At 36.9% G+C, this 20,895-nt stretch overlaps 1 long non-coding RNA gene across 1 annotated transcript in view; it reads right to left on the bottom strand.

Annotated features, from left to right (window-relative positions):
• Positions 1-4,921: 4,921 nt before the first annotated feature.
• Positions 4,922-20,895, bottom strand: part of LOC123858937 (uncharacterized) — a 147,094-nt gene continuing 131,120 nt past the window's right edge. The window contains exon 3 of the long non-coding RNA XR_010410618.1: positions 4,922-5,060. This is a non-coding gene — a long non-coding RNA (uncharacterized LOC123858937). The remainder of the gene's footprint in view (positions 5,061-20,895) is intronic.

The following is a 20,895-nucleotide window of genomic DNA, read 5'->3' as shown; positions in this document are numbered from 1 at the left end:
AAGCAGGTTCCCTGCTGAGCAGGGAGGGAACCTAACTCAAGGCTCCATCCCAGGACCCCGGGATCATGACCTGAGCTGAAGGCAGACGCTTAACCAACTGAGCCACCCAGATGCCCCAGGATTTGTATTTAAAACAGTATTCTGATCATAATATGGAAGAGTGAATTACAAAGGCATGGGGCTGGAGGAAAGAGCAGTTAAGAGACAGTGAAAGCTAAATTAATACAGAGTAAGGATTGATTTGAGAATTATTTAAAAGGTAGAACTGATGAGTTAGTAACATGCTACACAAAAATTCCAACGAAGATAAAGTGTAGGATGATTCTCAGGTTTCTGGCTTGTGTGACTGGGTGAATAGTGGTACTAGTAGCTAGATAAAGAAATATAAAAATGGGTCAAATGTGGGGAAAGAGTATTCATATTTGAAGATGTTGAGCTCTACATATCTGTCGAATTTTCCATTTGAGTCTGATTAAAGAGACTGATCTAGCTTAGTGATAAGAATCTATGAGTAATGAGGATATATGTGGTAAAGGAAACCATGAAACAGATGAATTCACCCAGAAATAATTTAAAATAAGAAGAAAAGAGAATCAAGAAAGGATTTGAAGAGAAGGATAGTATTGCAAAGCAGACATAGGAGTAAGCAGCCAGTGGGTAGGAGGAGATTTTGCTAGGTATTATGTCTTAAAAACCAAGGGATAAAGGCTCAAAAAAAAAAAAAAAAGGAAACAATAAGAAGTAGTAAAAAGTACTAAGCAATGTGTTATGTGCTTTCTTCTTTGTCATTTTAATTCTCAAAACATACCTTTAAAGCAAGTATTTCCCATGTTATAAGTAGATAAAGTAGGCCAATTTGACCAAGGTCAACAGGTAACAAGTTGTGGAATCAGTATTTGGACTGAGGTCTATCTATTCCCAGAACTCATAAATGCTGCCAAGAGCATCATAACAAGAGAAGAAGATAGACATCGCATGTGATAGAGTATACTCAGTGGAGTGACCTTGAAAACCTCTATGGAAATGAGAAAGTAACTGCAGTGAACATTGACTTTATCTTCAAAAGAATTGACTTATGGGTGTTAGTGAAAGAGGATCCTAGGGATAAGGGACTTTTTTCCCAAAATTAAAGGGACTTAATCATGTTGATGAGAAAGAACCAATACAAAGGGAGAAGATAGAATAGCAGAATAAAGATCATTAAGGAAGCAAGGTCATTAAAGAAATGGGATGAATTGAAGTTTAGGACATAAGGTCAATCTTTAGCTTTGAATCTGTACCTCATTTTGATTCTAGATTTAGTGGATGTCATCAGACCTCTAAATTCCAAATTGTGTTTTTTCTTTTTTTTCTATGAGAAGATGTTTATCAGTGTTGCATGTTCAATACAACACATGCAGTAAAGGAAGACAGCATAGCACATCGTCTGCTATTTTCAACAATTTGATTTTTGACACTCAGAATTAATATGGATCTAATTCTGAATCGTAAAGTGGAGAATTTTCAGTGATCAAAATATATTTTTGCCAAATTAAATCAAGAAAGACAAATAGATGCCACCTCTGCAATCCCTTATCACCTCTCATGCCCCCAGATCCATGGCCATCAGCAGTCCTAGTTCTCAGGCTTTTTGCACTCTCACAGTAATTACACCACTGGCTTTCCTGGGTCTCCAACTTGCAGGTGGCAAAGTGTGGGATTTCCCAGCCTCCGTGATCATAAAAACCCCTTATAAAAAATAAATAGAAAGATGATTCTAGACACAGACATAGATGGGGATATATCCCATCAGTTCGGCTTCTCTGGAGAACCCTAATACACTCATCTGTAAAGTAGTGTGGGTATCAAAAGGCTGTTGGGCTCATTATAGGAGACAATGTATATGAAGCAAGTTAGCAAAGCACATGAATAATATGAACATGTTATTCAGTACAATTAAATTATTGCCACTATTTCAGTAGAGAGCAATGATACTGGCCATGGATCCAAATTGTGTTTTTTCGAAGTGGATTAGAGATGCCCAACTAAAAAGGGGGAAAGGGCTTATTGCCAAATGGTTTGAGGAACTGCTAGGTAAAATAAAGTTTCTTTACTAAAGAATGTCACAGAGATGTTGACATACTAATGTGCATCATAAATATCTAGAGTAACAAAAAATGGAATATTTAGTATTTTCCAAATATATTTAATCTAGGAATTCTTTATTATTAATTTCCCTTACAGCATGTAGATGTCTATAGTAGAGAGTTTCAGAAATGTTACTCTAGAGCATATGCTTCCTAATTGTGTAATGGAGATTTCATTTTCTGCTATAACAAAGTTCCAAAGAAAAAACTTTTCCTGCATCTATTTCCAAATAAATGTTTTCCTCCATGGGTTCAAATAATCTCAACATAATATATTTAATAAATATTCAGATTAATTAGGTTTCTTGGAGAAGCAGACACCAAACCAGGGTTAGACATGCAAGAGATGCATCAAGAAAAAATACCTGTGAGGGAAAAGAGGAATAAGTGGGGAACCAGAGGAGGAGGGCAGAGCCATGGGACTGAGATGCAAATCTGACACCTGTGATGGAAAGAAGGGGAAGGAGAGATCAGTATGAAGAGCCTCAGACCCAGATCTAAGAAAGTTTTGGCCAAGCCAGTGAAGGGTCCTTGAGCCAAGAGAGGAGTCCCACAGGAAGGACCTGGCTTAGTAACCCTGCCAGTTTAGTTGTTGGGGGACAGTAGTTTCTGAGAAGTATGGCCTCATGCAAAAGTAGTGGTGGAGTCATAGGCAATTTGAGTGGTACATTTTCACAAATACCAGTCTACCCTGCTCTGCATAGCTCTTCCATGATCCCCATGATCCCTCTTCCTGAGAGGAAAATTTTGAAAGGAAATTTAGTGGGATAAATGACAGTCACCATTGGCTGATCTCAGAGCCACAACTGGTACTTTCTCCTGTCTCTTCCACCATTCATTCCAAACTCCCCTCACCCCCAGTTGTTACATTGGCAGGTCTTGGTGGCTTTCCTGACGGTATGACCCAAACCTATATCCCTGAGGGGTCTGAATAGAATCCTACCCTTTCAGTCTAGGATTGCTGCGTGTGTTTGTTCAGTTATGATGGGACAAAAGAGTACCAGGAGAAATCCATGTGAATCACCTGGATTCCACGTGTATTCTTCGTTACGTAAAAGCAGCCTACCTCAACCTACTGATCAGGTTCAATCACTCCTTCCAGAATGATGTTTCCTCTTCTCTTCCTCTGGTCCCTGGGCAACAGAAGTCTAAAATGCCATGTCAGCAGCCATAGCTTAATGTTCATTAAAGCCTTTGCTGTGTTCCCTGGCAATAGTGTACTCCCTAAGGAAACAGGACCCCAAATCCTGTAGAGTGAAGACTCATGGGGATAGGAAGCATAAATTCCCCAGTTATAATTGGGAATGACTGTACATGGCTTACTCCTGCTTCCACCTCTTGTCTCTTGGACCCATGCTCTTTCCTACTGGGGACAGAGCACCATATAAAGGTCTGATTTTATGTATATTCTGTGTATATACAACCTGAAGGATGGCATTCCATCCCTTCAGAGTGTGTCTTCTGAGCTGACACTTTAGCTCTGCCTTTGAAGGCCATACCAGCATTCTATGAGGCCAGCTGCTTCTGAATAATAGCCTTAATACAACCAAAGGATCCCATAGTCCTGGCCTGCTCACTTGCCTTCTTCACTGTGAATTGGGTACCCTGGTCAGATATCATGATATGTGAGATTCCATGTCTGTGGACCGAGCATTCCATAAGCCCCAGATAGTGGTGCTGGCAAAGGCTCTGCAGGCAGGAAAGGCAAATCACGCTCTAAATTAGATAGAAGGACCCAATGTACTCAACTTGCCACCAAGCAACTGCTTGGTGTCCTTGAAAAATAGTGCATTTTATGGGAGGGGGAAGGCTCTGGTTTGTTCTGTTTCTGACAGGTTAGACATTTAAAGGCAGTAATTCCTAGATCAGCCTTTGTAAATGGAAATCCATGCTGTTGGGTCCAGGCAGAGCCTATATTGATGTCACCAAGGCAACGTGAGTTTGAGGATGAAATCAGAAGTAAAATTTCCCTTTAGGAAAACGTTGCCAAATCATTTAAATTGTACTTCAGTTGCACAAACTATCCTTAGAACTTATCTTTATTTGATCCTGAACAAACAAGTAAATATAAATTATAAATATCAGTGAGTATTCCCACCATAATTCTAACTCCTTAATCCTATACTTGTTTAGTACACAGTTCACAATGTGCAGCTTTCATAATTTATGTGTCAAAATTATACAGCAATCATATGTCCCAGCTTTGCTGTGGTAGTCCAGATTTCAAGTAATTCTGTTCCTTTCATAAAAGCAACTAATTTCATGTAAAACTCAAATTGCAGCACTCTCTCTTCAATATTTAAAAGGCTTTTTATTTATACTAAAAGATTGTAGTAGAATGTAGCAGCCTGGTCTCTTAGGGCCTTTCTAGCATCCAGGGCCCAACTTTGGTCTTAGAATCAGAGAGCACCAAATGAGTTAAGGGCAACAACACAAGGAACTGTTACAATTATTTTGGAAAGTAATGTGCAAAATCCATTAAAATTAAAAACACACATACAACTTTGACCCATCAATCTTACTCCACATAAAAATAAAGCCATCAGTATGTAAGGGAATATGTCAAAGAACATTTACTATAGTACTGTATGTATTGGCAAATAATAGTAAGAAAAACTGGAAACAACTTAATTATAATCTCAGAGGAATAGCTAAGCAAATTATAATACATCTACATCCTGGAAAGGCAACTATTGAAATAATTACTGAAATGGATTTCTACAAGGTTTTGGTAAGAGGAAAAAGTAATGACAAAAAAACATCCAACATATGTTATATGTGTGTATATACATATATATATTTGTTTATGATCATGAAGGAAAATAGAGAAGCATACCTGCTATGTTATTAACATCAGTTACTTTGAAGGCAATGGATTATGGATGGAGGAGGCATGAAGAAATGGATGAGGAGGAACCACCAAAAAGCATTTCCCTAAAAAACAAATAGCACAAATGTCACAATGCTATAGTAACCAAAACTCTTTGGTATCAGCATGAAAATAGAAATATAGATTAATGGACTAGAAAAGAGAGCCTAGAAATAAACCCATTCATGAAGTAATTTTCAACAAAAGAGCTAAGAATATACACTGAGGAAAGGATAGTCTCTTCAACAAATAGTGCTGGAAAAACTGGACAGCCACATGTAAAAGAATGGAACTGGACCCCTATCTTACACCATACACAAAAATCAACTCAAAATGGATTAAAGATTTGAACATAGGACTACATAAGACCTGAAACCATAAAACTCTTAGCAGAAAACATAGAGGAAAATACCCTTGACATTGGTCTTGGCAATGATTTCTTGGGTAAGACTCCAAAAAGCACAAGCAACAAAAACTAAAACAAACGGGACTACATCAAATTAAAAAGCTTCTACTCAGCAAAAGAAACCATCAACAGAATGAAAGGGCAATTTACGGAGAGGAAGAAAATATTTGCAAACCACATATCCGATATGGGTTAATACCCCCCAAAATACCAAATAACTCATACAACTTAATAGTGAAAAACAAGTAACCCAATTAAAAAATGGACAAAGGATCCAAATAGACATTTTTCCAAAGAAGAGATACAAATGGGCAACAGGTATATAAAAAGGTGGTCAACATCACTAATCATCAGGGAAATGCAAATCAAAACCACAAATGAGATATCACTTCATATTTGTTAGGATGGCTATTATCCAAAAGACAAGAAAAAAACAAATACTGGTAAGGATGTGGAGAAAAGGAAACTCTCATCTATTGTTAGTGGGAATGTAAACTGGTACAGCCACAATGGAAAAAAGGATGAAGGTTCCTCAAGAAATGAACAATAGAGCTACCATGTGAGCCAGCAATTCCACTTCTGGGTATTTACTCAAAGTAAACAAAATCAATTTCCTGAAGATTTATCTGTACTCCCACCTTCATTGCTGCATTTTTCACAATGGAAACAACCTACATGTCCATCAATGGTGAATGGGTAAAGATTGTGGTATAAATATAAAATGGAATATTATTCAGCTTTTAAAAATACTCTCATTTGTGACAACACGGATGAACCTTGAGGGCATTATGCTAAGTGAAATAAGCTAGACAAAGACAAACACTGAATGGCATTGCTTATATGTAGAATCTAAAAGATAATAAGTCAAACCCATAGAAACAGGGAGTAAAAAAGCGGTTGCTAGGGATTGCGGAGTGGGGAAAATAAGGATAGGCTGGTAAAAGAATACAAACTTTTAGCTATAAGATGAATGAGGTCGGGGGCACCTGGGTGGCTTAGTCAGTTAAGCATCTGACTCTTGATTTTGGCTCAGGTCATGATCTCAGGGTTGTGATATTGACCCCTGCATGGGGTTTAAGATTCCCTCTCTCCTTCTTCCTCTGCCCCTCCCCCACCTCTTAAAAAATGAATAAGGTCTGAGGATGTAATGTATAACATAGTGACTATAATTGGTAACACTGTATTGCATAATTGAAATTTGCTAAGAGAGTAGAACTTAAATGTTCTCAAAAACAACAAAAATTAAATATGTGAGGTGATGCATGTTAATTAAGTCACTGGAGGGGATCATTTCACACTGTATATGTATATCAAATCATCACGTTGTACACTTTAAATACCTGTCAATCTGATTTTTCAATTATGCCTCAATAAAGCTGAAATAACCCCATAGTGTGTATAATACAATCAACTTTAAAAATATTAAACCATAATAAGAAATTCAAATAAAATTAAATGGCTACAATAGACAGTGAGTTATTTCTAGTATACTGTATTGCCGAAGAAGTTTGGCAAGTCATTCCTGATCCTTTGAATATTAGCTATTTCACACTGATCAAAGACAGCTACAGCATAGAAAGGAGGAAGGAATGGGGGTAAGGTAACCTTTAGGGATGCTGGGCAAGTAGTAGTCTCACCTAGCAACAGCTGGTGAGGTTCCTCTAAAGGAAAGGAGACCCTTTCCTTAGTTCAGTTTCATCTTCATTACTGAGAGGAGACCACAGTTCAGTTTCATCTTCATTACTGAGAGGAGACCATATAATGTATAGTTCTGACCAGGACATTTTTGAAAATGAAAGTGCCTGCTATATATAATTATTGTGGGACAGCAGATTTATTCTAGAATTGCACCAGTTAAATCAAGATATGTGATCACCCTAATTACTCATCACCCTATTAAGAACTATGTTAGGAATGGGGGATGGGGCAGATGAGGACATTGGGAGCTACAAAAAGTAGGAAATACAAGTTGCCCTCAAGGAATTGCAATTTGAAGAATGAAAAAAATGTAAGTCATTCTAAAACACAGTTGTGACAAGAAATTTAAGAGAGAAGAGCCAATGTGGCAAGGATGATCAGCGGAGCTAATTGGGAAAGCCTAGCAGAAATTGGGAAATTAAATTGTTGACCAAATACAGTGTATCACATTGCAAAATGTTTCTTTCTCAGAAAGGGTAGGATAAATGTTTTGCTTTTAGTTTTTACTTTGCTGCAATTGATGCTGCCTCTATTACAAATTTCACATGCCAGTAAGATAAGAATAAAGTACAATTCAAACTAAGACCCCAAGCTTCCTAACCACAAATCTTTATAAACAACATAGAAATAATGAGTGGTAGTGAGTGAACTCAATTCTAGCTTCAGACTAAACAATGAACTAGTTTTTTACAATTGCAATTACAATAAAAACTTTATGTTGTATATAGAACAACCAACAATATTTTGCCTTTTGATTTTGCATCTTCACTCTGGTTGGTACATGAAATTTTTATGTTCAGTTTTTGGATAAAAAGGTCAAAACTTATTCTATAAAAGTTCTTGTCAGTGTTTTTAGAACTTTGATGTGCATACAAACCACTTAGGGATTCTGTTAAAAATGCATGTTTTATACACCATATCTGAGGAAAGCCATAAATTCCGCATTTCTAACAAGCTCTCGGGTGAGGCTGATGCTACACTTGGAAAAGAGTGGTCTATGTTGTTCTTCTAACACCCCAAACAATACAACCTACTTTTTGGCATTTTAATTCAAATCCAAGGAAATATAGACTAATCTGAAACATCTCAAATTACGATTTCACCAATCACCTGAAGAGATTTGTAAGAGATAGATGATGTTTCACTAGGTATGGGAAATACTAAGGGATATGTTTGCTTGAACAGTTCTTTAGGTAGTTCTAATGGCCAGCCAGGTTTGGGAACCACTGCCCTAAATTATGGTTGAAACAAATATGATAACACCAGAATATTCACATGAAAACTGGGGAGCAAACCGACTTGTCTCTGTTTACCACAGAATAAAAATATTCAGTCTTGTACTCCATCAGTTCTCTTTATGAGCTTTTAATTCCTATAAAAGAATTAAATGAAGTCCTCAGACTGGATGTGGGCGAAATAATATTATTTTTTGAGTAGAATATAAACAATGTACCTAGGAACATATTCCCTTTAAACACACTTGAGTCCATAGCAGAAGCTGTTGTAATATTCCCTGAAATGGGTGATAACAAAGTTTCCAATTCAATTGTTTTCATTTTAGTCCAAAGCTTTATAAAAATCAAGACTGCCAAAACAAAATGTATCAGCATGTGCCATTCTAAGCTAAGTGAGAAAATGAATTTGCAAGTATCTTTTTCTAACCAATGCTTTTTAGTCCAGTCTCAGTTTCCTTTGACAGGTGGATATATTCCAAGACTTCAAAAGGGTTTTGTGGTTTAAATCAATTTCATAATGCTAAAATAGCTAATAAACCAAACTAGCCTACATATAATTGGTTCACTGACTATAATATTAATGTTATTTTGAATAACAACTTCTATCAATTTTTGAATACCTTTAACATACAAGGCTCCATGCTAAAAATATTATGCTCACATAAATTATCAAATATAGAACTAACAGCTATAATGCAAAATAGCTAATATTAAAACCATTTTATAAGTAAGGGAAACGAGGCTTGGAGAAGTTGAGGATCTTGGCCTCTGTATCAAATATGAGCCCTTATTTTGACCCATACCTACCTGCATCTTGTGCAGGTTATATAAATTCCACTATGACTTTCAAAACCTGTGAATTAATAAAAGAAAAGTGGAGATTATATTGACTTCATAACATTAAAGAACTGTCATAGCGTCAATGATCCCTATTTTCAAGAAACCAAGACAGTCATTGTGTATACTCCAAACAAATGAGAATACAGATCCTTTAAGTTAGGAGACCTACTGTTTTAGCTTCACTTCAGTTTTCTACATAATATAGATGCCAAATTACAGCTTTCCATATAAATAGATTTCTAATTAAAAGCATTTATAACCACTACTCACAGTGCTACTAAAAGGGAAAGTCCCACAAAACTCCAATTTATATGTAAAAAGGGGACAATATCCAGACACCAGACCAGAGCAGTTTGGGGAGTTTAGAAGGAAATGCACAAAATTGTGAGGAGAGTCTTGGCAGAGTTGGAATGCAGGACCAGTCAGGATAAATCTCCCAAAGAAAAGAGCTCTACACTGAAAAGAAACTTCTGAAAGCAGGTCTGATGCTTGGTGGGTCAAACACTGGCAAAGAGGAATTATAATGAAGGGTTCCAGAAAGTGCATCTGGGGGAGAGAGAGGGACACACTTTGGAAGGCAGAGGCAGTGTGTTTAGACGTAGCACCTGCTTGTAAATGAAATGGAAGGAAGGAAGCAGATAATAGTATGGTCCTGCTGAAACAAGATGGATTCTAAAAAATCAGGGAGAGCCTGAGCACAAAAATGCATCATATATTAAAGAAACTGCTCTTCACATAACAACAGAGAGAATCCTTGAGGGAAAAAAATTGAAACAGAAATAATAAATAGAATCAGAGACAACATGATACAAATGAAAGTCAGGCAAATTAGATTGCTATATTAGTTTATTAGGGTTACTGTACCAAAGTCTACAAACTGAGTGGCTTAAAACCACAGAAATGTATTGTCTGGAACCTAGAAGTCCAAAATCAAAGTGTCAGCAGGGACGCGCTTCCCCTAAAACCTTTAGAGGAGTCTTTCCTTGCCTTTTCCTATCTTCTGGGGGTTGGCATGCAATCTTTGGTGTTCCTTAGCTTGTAGCTACATACCTCCAATCTCTATCTTCATTGCCACATGGCTTTCTATCTCGATCTTCACACGACCATCTTATAAGGAACACCAGTCATATTGGATTAGGGACACAACCTACTCTAGCAAGACACTTAACTTAAATAATTATATATGCCCTGACCCTATTTCCACATAGGATCATATTTAAGATTTTGGGGGTTAGGACTTCAACATATCGTTTTTGGGGAGGAGGGAAGGACACAATTCAACTCATAACAATTATATATATATAATATGTGCATATTTTTTTCCTGAAGAAGAAAACTAAAACAATTAAAACAAAATAAACCTAACTGCATATTAAATCAGTAACATTAACATCCATTTGGCAGAATTATTTCATGCGACTTTATAATCCAGAACTGTATGTTCTTAGTGGCATACATTAAAAAGAAAAACAACCAAAGAACTGAAGAGGAAAAATTTTCAGCTAAATTCTTTTTACAGAAAACAGTAGTAAAACATAATTACATAGAAATTATTATTGATGGGCGCCTGGGTGGCTCAGTCGTTAAGCATCTGCCTTCAGCTCAGGTCATGATCCCAGAGTCCTGGGATTGAGTCCCACATCAGGCTCCCTGCTAGGCAGGAAGCCTGCTTCTCCCTCTCCCACTCCCCCTGCTTGTGTTCCTGCTCTCGCTATCTCTCTCTCTGTCAAATAAATAAATAAAATCTTAAAAAAAAAAAAAGAAACTATTATTGATAATGAGATGACAAAAATATGTAAAAGAAGTATTAAGCATAGTAAACCTAGTTATATTAATATCATGAAAAATTGTTTTCAAGGCAAAAAAAATTAGAGATAAATAACATCATTACATATGGTGAAATAAGCAATGCACCAAAAAATATAATAATTAGTTCCAGGACCCTAGTTAGATACATGGGGAGATAAGAAAGATCTCTTCCCATGAAAATTCCTCACTATGGGGGGGAAAAAAAAGGACAAATTTTAGTGGAAAGTTAGCCATCTCTGGAACAGGAATGAAGGAGGACATAATGACATTTTTAAAACATGAAATCACACAAAATGTATCATGACCATGTAGGTTATTTCTCAATATTGCAAGAAATGTTTAAAATAGAAAATAAAATTCAGCATTCAAAAATATTAAAGCAGGGGCACGTGGGTGGCTCAGTTGGTTAAGCGACTGCCTTCAGCTCAGGTCATGATCGCAGGGTCCTGGGATCAAGTCCCACATGGGGCTCTCTGCTCAGCAGAGAGGCTCCTTCTCTCTCTCCCTCTGCTGCTTCCCCTGCCTGTGCTGTTCTGCTCTCTCTCTGTCAAATAAATAAAGAAAATCTTAAAAAAAAAATATTAAAGCAGAGGGTGCCTGGGTGGCTCAGTTGTTAAGCGACTGCCTTTGGCTCAGGTCATAATCATGGAGTCCCGGAATCGAGTCCTACATCAGGCTCCCTGCACAGCAGGGAGTCTGCTTCTCCCTCTGACCCTCCTCCCCTCTCATGCTCTCTCTCTCTCTCTCTCATTCTCTCTCTCTCAAATAAATAAAATCTTCAAAAAGATATTAAAGCAGAAAAATTCTATGAACATCTCATTTTATACAGAAAAAAATTTGAGAAAATATATTTATTCACAGTAAAAACTCTTATCAAACTTGGAATCAAAGTGAATCTTAATTTGACAAAGAATATCTATCAAAAATGTACAAGTGTCTGTCCTCACTTACAGTCAGTATTATACCTAAGTTCTAACCTCTACACGGGCAATGTGTAATTCTCGCAAATGCAATAAACAAGATAAAATATAAAAATCACTGGGACACCTGAGTGACTCAGTCAGTTAAGCATTGGACTCTTGATCTCACTCAGGTTTTTATCTCACAGTCCTGGGTTCAAGCCTCACATTGGGCTCCATGCTGACCATGGATTCTACTTAAAAAAAAAAATGGAAATCACTGATAACTTAAGAGACAAGTCATAGTATATGAGTTTATGAGTTTTTAATCCATATAACTGGGGAAAAAACTCTACTAAACAAAGCTGAAAGGTCAACAATTCATATAAGAAAGGATAAAACATAAGAATATGCCATTCATGGAACAACAAAAATACAGAATAGTCAATAAATATATTTTAAAAATTAGGAAATACACATTAGGGATGCCTGGGTGGCTCAGTAGGTTAAGTGTCTGCCTTCGGCTCAGGTCATGATCTCAGGGTCCTGGGATTGAACCCCACATAGGGCTCCCGGCTCAGTGAGGGGTCTACTTCTTCTCCTTCTCCCTTTGCCCCTCCTCCCTCCCTGCTCATGCTCTCTCTCTCTCTCTCTCTCAAATAAATAAAATCTTTAAAAAAAATAAAAATTAGGAAATACACATTAAACAATAAGGAATTGCCACTTCTTACAAATCATAATAAGGGGGGAAAAGGAGTATTTTAAGTTTGACAGCACCAAGTTCTCTTGATGTTGTGAGTGAACACTTGCAGTTGATGTGTAAATTAGCAAACATTTGTGAGAAGCAATTATTAATATCTAGGAAAATTTCAGATCTGCATACATTATAACCCAGTGATTCTGGCCACTCACATTGAATACTGTTAGCAAACCTTCAAATATCACAGTTCAGAGTGCCAATGGGGCCCTCTATTATTTCAATAGTAAAAGTTAACTTATATCACACATACAATCCTTAGGAGACATCTTAAAGGTAACACTTAACTTTCATTTTTTCTTATTTTTTTAGTTTTTAAAGATTTTATTTATTTGAGAGAGAGAGAGAGCGCATGAGTTGGAGGAGACAGAGGCAGAGGGAGAAGCAGACACCCCGCTGAGCAGGGAGCCCCATTTGGGACTTGATCCAAGAACCCTGGGATCATGACCTGAGCTAAAGGCAGACACTTAACCAACTGAGCCACCCAGGCACTGGGTAAAGCTTAACTTTTAAATGTTTGAAAAGTTTTTCTGTAAATGAATGTTTCCATGCATTACTTTGAAACAGGAACCAATTGACAAGTCATAATTTCTTATTAGCGTGTAAATCAAAATCATATAATGGATCATCTGCCAAATGGATAGTCTGTTGACAGTCAAGCCAAGGCATTTAAAGTAGGCTTTCCCTCACACTTAAAAAAATAATGGCATCTCGGAAAAAAAGTACCAAGGATGTTCTAACTTCTAACAACCATAATAGTATGGATATACAAAGAGCAGAGGGTTCCAAAGGAGCTGAACCTGTTTAGAAGTGTTGTAAATTGTTTAAGGATCCAGGAAATGACGTTTTGCTTCAAATTAAAATACTATACCAATAGAACAAGAAAATAGTGTTAAGGGGAAAAAATGTTACATGAATGACTTCCACATCACCTCAACCCTAAAAGGTAAATACATCATAAAGTTCATGGCCTTACATAAAGATGACCTACAGACAACTATTAATATTTATTCATTGGAGGGGCGCCTGGGTGGTGCAGTCAGTTGAGCGTCTGACTCTTGGTTTGGGCTCGGTTTGTGATCTCGGGGTCCAGCTCCTTGCTCAGTGGGAAGTCTGCTTAAGACTGTCTCTCCCTCTCCTTGTGCCCCTACCCCACTCTCAAATAAATAAAAATCTTTAAAAAAATATTTATTAATAGGAATTAAATAGGAATACAAGAAAACAGAGAAAAAACAAATTTCTCACCAAAATGGCCAGAAAATTTTATGAAGTCTCATTTCTTTTATCTCGATATAATCTAGGGGTTCATGACCAAGAAAATACAAATTATTTTTAACTCCCGTAAATATAACCAATTCACTACAGTTAATTATCTAATTATAATACAATGTCTCCTTTTAGAGAAAAGATATTTCAATTATTTATGTGCTTTTCTGCATGACTAACACTATAATATAAAGAGTATATTAAATTTATCAGGATATTATACATTCACTTCCATAGATGAAAGAAAGGCTATAGTCCCCTAGATAGTAGAAATAAAATAACTTAGAATGAAATAACCCATATATGTATATTAAAATATAATTTGTGAACATGAAGCCTGCCAGATACTAGAAATGATCTCATTATAAAATCTTCAGGTTCTCATTTCTAGGAAAAGCCATAATTACAACCTTATCTTTTTAGTGACCAATTACTGTATTCAGGGTATTTTCTGAAATAAATGTTTTGTTATTTTTATGACTTGCCTATCTGTATTTCCAGTTCCAAGAATAGAAATCTACAATCAGCCATTTCCATAAATAAGAAGTCTGAAATAAATGACACTGTTCTATCAAAACACAAGTACAAAACCTTTAAATTTTAGATGAAATGTAAAATAGAAATCTTTATTAGCATAAATAAAATACTTAGATGGAAACCTTGATATCACTCCAATTTATCAAATTAGGTCATTAGAACTTCCAAGCTGACAAGAAAAAAAGTATGCCCATACCATTCTAAGTAAATTGGCCTGCTCTTCTAATGAGCTAGTTTCTTGCATTAGAAGGAAAGAGTAGCTGATTTACATTCCCAAAATATAAAGGTTTGAAAAATCTTATTATTCTAAAAAGAATAACTCTTTCCTACACAAAGTAATGTTCTTACTTTCCATTTTTGTTACTAAACTAGATATTCACAACGCAAGCACTACTCTCAGTGTGTAGGTATGTGTGTGTTGGCATAGGGGCTGGAAAAACAGAGTGTAGATGAATGTGACATGCCCACAGAACACCCTCTTCTAATACTTGCTGTGAGAAACACCACCAGAAACAGCATTCAGTCCTCTGAAGTGACCATTGTTCTAGTACCTCACCCCCAAAATCATTTGGAGAATACAAGACAGAAGTAGTACATAATTCATCATGTAATTCATTCATTAGAACATGCTTGATATTTAAGTATCACTTGAAAAATGATGATAGGGCGCCTGGGTGGCTCAGTTGGTTAAGCGTCTGCCTTCGGCTCAGGTCATGATCCCAGGGGCCTGGGATTGGGCCCCACATCGGGCTCCCTGCTCGGCGGGAAGCCTGCTTCTCCCTCTCCCACTCCCCCTGCTTGTGTTCCTGCTCTCGCTATCTCTCTCTCTGTCAAATAAATAAATAAAAATCTTTAAAAAGAAAAGAAAAGAAAAATGATGATAATCACTGCCAAAAAGTTATACATATGTGTTCCAGCTACCTTCCAAACGATACGAATGGATCTGTTTCCTCTAAAGCACTGGCTTAGGAGAAAAGCATCTCCTATTCAAGGCTGATATAATCTCTCAACCTTCACATTGAGCAAATGAATGAGGACCTGGTAAACCAGCTTGGGAAAGAAGTCAGCCAAGCATTGGAGGAAAAATAATCTTTAACACTTCTTGCCTCTGGTTATCTTTTTCCTTCCTTGCTGGAAATGCCCTGCTCAGTCTAATTATTTTTTTAATTTTACTACTGAAATCATTTATTCTCTCAGCTTTGGGGCTTATTCAATGAACAGAGAACTCTTTAATTAGTCCAAAACTGAAACTAATATTCAAATCTTTCTTGGATTATAGTTTAAGGTTTCTCAACAGTGGTAACGTTGATATTTTGGGCCAGATCATTCTTTGTCGTATGAGGCTGCCCTGTGCATATAGGATATTTAATAGAATCTTTGGCCTCTACCCACTAGATACCAAGGGCAATACCCTCATACTCTGAGCTTTGTGATACCCAGGAATATCTCCAAACATTGTCAAAATGCCTTTGGGATAAAAACAGCCCATCCCCTTGAGGACCCCTGGATTAATGCGGGTTTTTTTTTTTTTTTCTTTAACATTTGTAATGGAGATGCAGGAGAAATAAGGCTACATACTCAAATAGAAACAAACAGATAAAACAAAACAAACAAAAAAACAATTAAATACCCTTAACTTGAGATAATAATAAAAGTACTCAGAGGCTCTTTCCAGGGCATGATTAAGTTCTAGTCTGTAAAGTTTTTGAGAATAGTGATGTGATAGTTAATTTTATGTATCAACTTGACTGAGTCACAGGGTGCTCAGATATTTGGTTAAACATTATTCTGTGTCTGTGAGGCTGTTTCTAGATGAGATTAACATTTGAATTGGTAGACTGAGCAAAGTAGATTGCCTTCCCTAAAGTGGGTGAGCCTCGTTCAATCAGTTGAAGGTCTGAATAGACCAAAATGGTTGACCATTGAACATGTTTCTACCTGACTCCATGAGGCAAGGGAACTGTTTCTACCTGACTGCTGTCTTCAAGTTGGGAGATTGGCTTTTTTCTACCTTCTGACATAACCAAAACATCTGTTCTTCCTGAGTCTCAATCCTGATGGCCTTTGAACTAAAGCTATACCATTGCTTCTTCTAGTTCTCAGATTTTCAGATTCAAACTGGGACCACACCACTGGTTCTCCTGGGTCTCCAGCTTGCTGATTCACCCTACAGATCTTAGAATTTGTCAGTCTCCACAATAGCATGAGCCAATTCCTTATAATAAATATAATATATATTATTTATTTATATTTATATTTGTATTATTATATTTATTATTTATAGTTTATGATTTATTTATATATATTCTATTGGTTTTTATATATACACAACACAAACAAATATGTATGTATATATCCTATTGATTCTGTTTCTTTGGAAAATGCTAATACAAATGACCTGGTCTTTTGGGGGAAGAACGTAGGGAAAAGAAGAAAGGAAGACCTGGTTAAACATCTTTACTCAAACAAAAAATCTGTACGCAAATATATGTTGAACTATACTGAACTAGTCAGTGGCTCAATACATGAAAGCCATAATTTGGTTCTCCTAAGTTTTACATTCAATTTCAAAAAGGGAAAGTTAGTCTTTATACCCAGGTCACAGGCAGTCCTTACTTTCTTTCTCATAAGCCTTATGTGAATATAGATCACTTTATTAACTTTTCTTGTCTGTGAAATAAAACAATCTAATCCCTTTAGTGCAACTTCCCTAGATCTCCTTCTTATAATTCCATTAATGTTGTAATAAATTTTTATTTCTGTTTCATGTTCAATTTGTGAATCCCTGAAGAACTCTGCCCTTCTCTTGTGGCATGCGGTTAAAGATGAAAATTATATTTCTTGGATTCCCTTCTCCCATATATTTCAAGGTTTGAATTGGTCAAAAGAGTGCTCAGGCAAATTTTGGAACGTTGGAGTGAAAGTTTTCATCGTCAGACATGATGACACACAGTTTCAGGTAGGCCCAGCAGGTCCCACTTTATCCTTCATTCCATATCCAGTCCTAATTGTTCATCTTCCTGACTGACAGTGATTCTAGACCCAAAACAACTGCTTGTCTATCGACACACATGAGGGGAGCCAAATAGAAGCACCAGCTTCTCATGCATTTCCCCATGAGCTTCTCCCTTTCAGTTTCACTTTGGTGACTAGATGTGGTTGGTTTCTCAGATGGACATGTGAATGACTCCTTTCCTCAACTTCCAACTCCCCTTCTGGGCCTTTCTTTCCCCGATCCTACACTTGTGTAGATATAAAACCCATAATAAATTCCAATTCTAAAACTCACAGTGACTCTGCTCCCCTGACTGAACCTTAACTGAGAAATACCCCACACTGCCTATGTTATATTTTATAATATAGCATAAACCCACAAAAATGATGCCTCAATCATGAATATGAGAGTTTCCTAGTACACTGCTTCACTTGTGTTCAGGATCAGATCCCTAAAATTTTTCTTTCTTGGATTCTTCATTGTTATAGATTGAATTGGGCTCCCTCAAACAAAGATATGTTGAAGTCCAAACCCCTGTACCTCTAAATGTGATGAGGTCATAAAAAGGGGAAATTTGGACATACGCACTGGAAAGATGACGTGAAGGCACACAGGGAGAAGAAAGCCATGTGATGTGAGTAATGCATCTGCAAGTCAAAGAATGCCAAAGATTGCTAGAAAACACCAGGAGCTGAAAGGGCAAGGAAGGATTCTCCCCTAGAGCTGTCAGGGAAGAAAGGCCCTGTTGACACTTGGATATAAGACTTCTAACCTCCAGAACTAGGAAACAATATATTTCTGTTGTTTTAAGCTACCCAGTTTTTGGTTCTTTGTTATGGCAGTCCCAGGAAACTAATATACTCATTATGCTACCTCCGATGGAGATGGCTATTGTGAGGTCACTGCCAAGTTGGGCATAGCTGTCTATTACCAGTGCATTCTACACTCTGATGTCAGAGGAAGAGAACTCTCTTTCTTTCTACCAGGAATTGAATGAATGCATCCATAATTCCGCATGGGACAACTGATTCTAGGTTATTGCATTTAATGATATGTTGCTAAAGATATAATAAAAGGCAAGTCAATACAAGGAATAACTTACAACTCTGTCAAGGCCTAGATTTAACCTAGATTCCTTACCAGGGAATATCTTGATCTGCTGCTCATGACTAATAATAGCTTACTGGTTTCTCCAACAACATCACCAGAAACACTTCATTTCTCAGAGCGAAATGACCCCTCACTTCATTTCTATAAAATTCATCTGTTGAACCTTATCTTGACCTCTTGCCAGAATAACTGAAAATTGAAATGTCTATACTCTTTAAAAGAAACTACATTCCCACCAGCCCCAAGTGTGTGATCTATCCCTGTGCCCTAACAAAAACAAATTCATAAAAATGTAATAGTACATTTTTCAAAGTCTTAGGTCAAAAAGATCTTGGAGTCCAATCTCACAGATTGTCATCAGATGATGATGATGTAAAAATGACCAGGATATGATAAAATTTAAAAGTATGTTATTAGTGAAGAATCACTGAGACAAGGTCCAGGACAGGACAGAAATTCAGAGAAGAAAGCCTGGAATATTTTACCCTTAGGATGGTGACCAATTCTAGAAAAAGTAACTGAGTGACTGAGCAACGTACTTGACAGCTTCAGGGCTAGGCAGGAAAAAAGCTGGATTGTGAGGCACTCCATATTTTCGGTTGGGACTCCAAAAGGCCACACTGCTGGAATAAGGGTCCACTGGAAGTAACTGCCCTCACAAAGACTGCATCCTAGCTTCAAGCCATGTGGGTGACACAAAAATCTCAATTCCTGAAACTGGTTTCAAGAAATGCCAGATAAAGTCAATGCTGATTATTCATCTATGCACTAAAATTTATTGGTGACCTCCAAATCAATACTCATGGCATTTTCATGGTCATTTGAGGACGTGCACAGAGTGGCAAAACATTTGAGTCACTCAACATACATATTTCCAGTTGAGGTCAAACAAGGTGATGTTCTACCTTCCTATGTCAGCTCTCATATTTTAAGTATGCTATTTGCAGTCTATTTAGTTCTTCCTATTTTGTGCTTTGTGGTGGTGATTTTGTTGCTTAAAATGGCTCTAAGTGGAGTGCTTAAGTATTGTCTAGTGTTCCTAAGCATGAGAAGGCTGTCTTAGGTAGAAAATGTCTGTGCTAGATAAGCTTCATTCAGGCATGAGTTCTAGGATTATTGTCTGTGAGTTCAATGTTAATGAATCACCAATACAATATGTTCAGAAAAAGAAAGAGGAAATTTATCAATCTGTAAATAAGGTCACTGAGGAAGGTGCTAAAATAACATCTATAGTGTATGACGAAACCATGGAGAAGTGGCGACATTTGTGGATTTGTGAGATGACAACAAATAAGGAAAGTAGAATGACCTGCATAGGCAGGAGACTAAAAGTCAGAAATTTATAGTCATGTTAACCAGGATCAGGAAATTTTTAAACCCTTCTTGCCTAGTTCTGCTGGCTTCTGCATTTCAAAAGTTGATATAGGTAAAAAATGTTAAAATTATAAGCAAGGCAGGTTCTGCAGATCAGGAAACTACAGGAGAATTTATTTAATATCTGCTAAGTGTTACAGGAAAAGGGTTCTGTGGAAGAGCTGTTTTTCAATGCTGATGAGACTGGCTTGTTTTACAAACATGTTGGCAAATGAACCTATGTAATACAAATAGCCACCAAAGCCTCTGGCTTTAAATCATTCAAATACCATGTAACTAATTCTTTGTAAGAAATACGTGAGAGAGAGAGAGAGAGTGAGTGTGTGTATGTGTGTATGTGTGCAAAAATTAAGGTGTCTTTATGGGGCACCTGGGTAGCTCAGTTGGTTAGGCCCCCGACTCTTCACTTTGGTTCAGGTCATGATCTCAGGGCTGTGGGATCAGCCCTGCATTGGACTCTGCACTCAGCACAGAGTCTGCATGAGGATTCTCTCTCTGCCTCTCTCTCTGCCTTCTCCCACTCACACACTCTCTCTCTCTAGAATAAATAAATAAATCCTTTTTAAAAATTAAGGTGTCTTTAAACAAAAATATACATAAAATAAGGTTACATAGTGATTAGTTGATGATAAGGTTGTGACCAGAGGCTCACAGGAACTTATTTCTGTATTTCTCCTAGGAACAATGGTTCCATATTTGTTCACAGTGGCTTTATGGAATATAACTACAGTGAATAATGAGAATCAACTTTACTGTGTGCCTTGCATGCTAGATAGAAACAAAGGAAAATTGTTGCACAGAAAAAAATAGATAATGGAAAAGGGCTTCTGATATTGGAATTATTAAACACAGGCTTGTAATTATGCTTTTGCTTGAGGAGACAAAATTCTACATTCACAGAGATTTTTAAAAGATTATAAATATAGCAAATAACTAAGAAATATATACAATTGGCATGACATATTTGAAAAACT

This window comes from Mirounga angustirostris, unplaced genomic scaffold (genome assembly GCF_029215605.1).
Source record: "Mirounga angustirostris isolate CCGP_5_RB_7025 unplaced genomic scaffold, mMirAng1.0.hap1 SCAF_4, whole genome shotgun sequence".
Taxonomy (NCBI): Eukaryota; Metazoa; Chordata; class Mammalia; order Carnivora; family Phocidae; genus Mirounga; species Mirounga angustirostris.
Note: the sequence above shows the minus strand (reverse complement) of the source record. Positions and strands in the feature narration are given on the sequence as shown.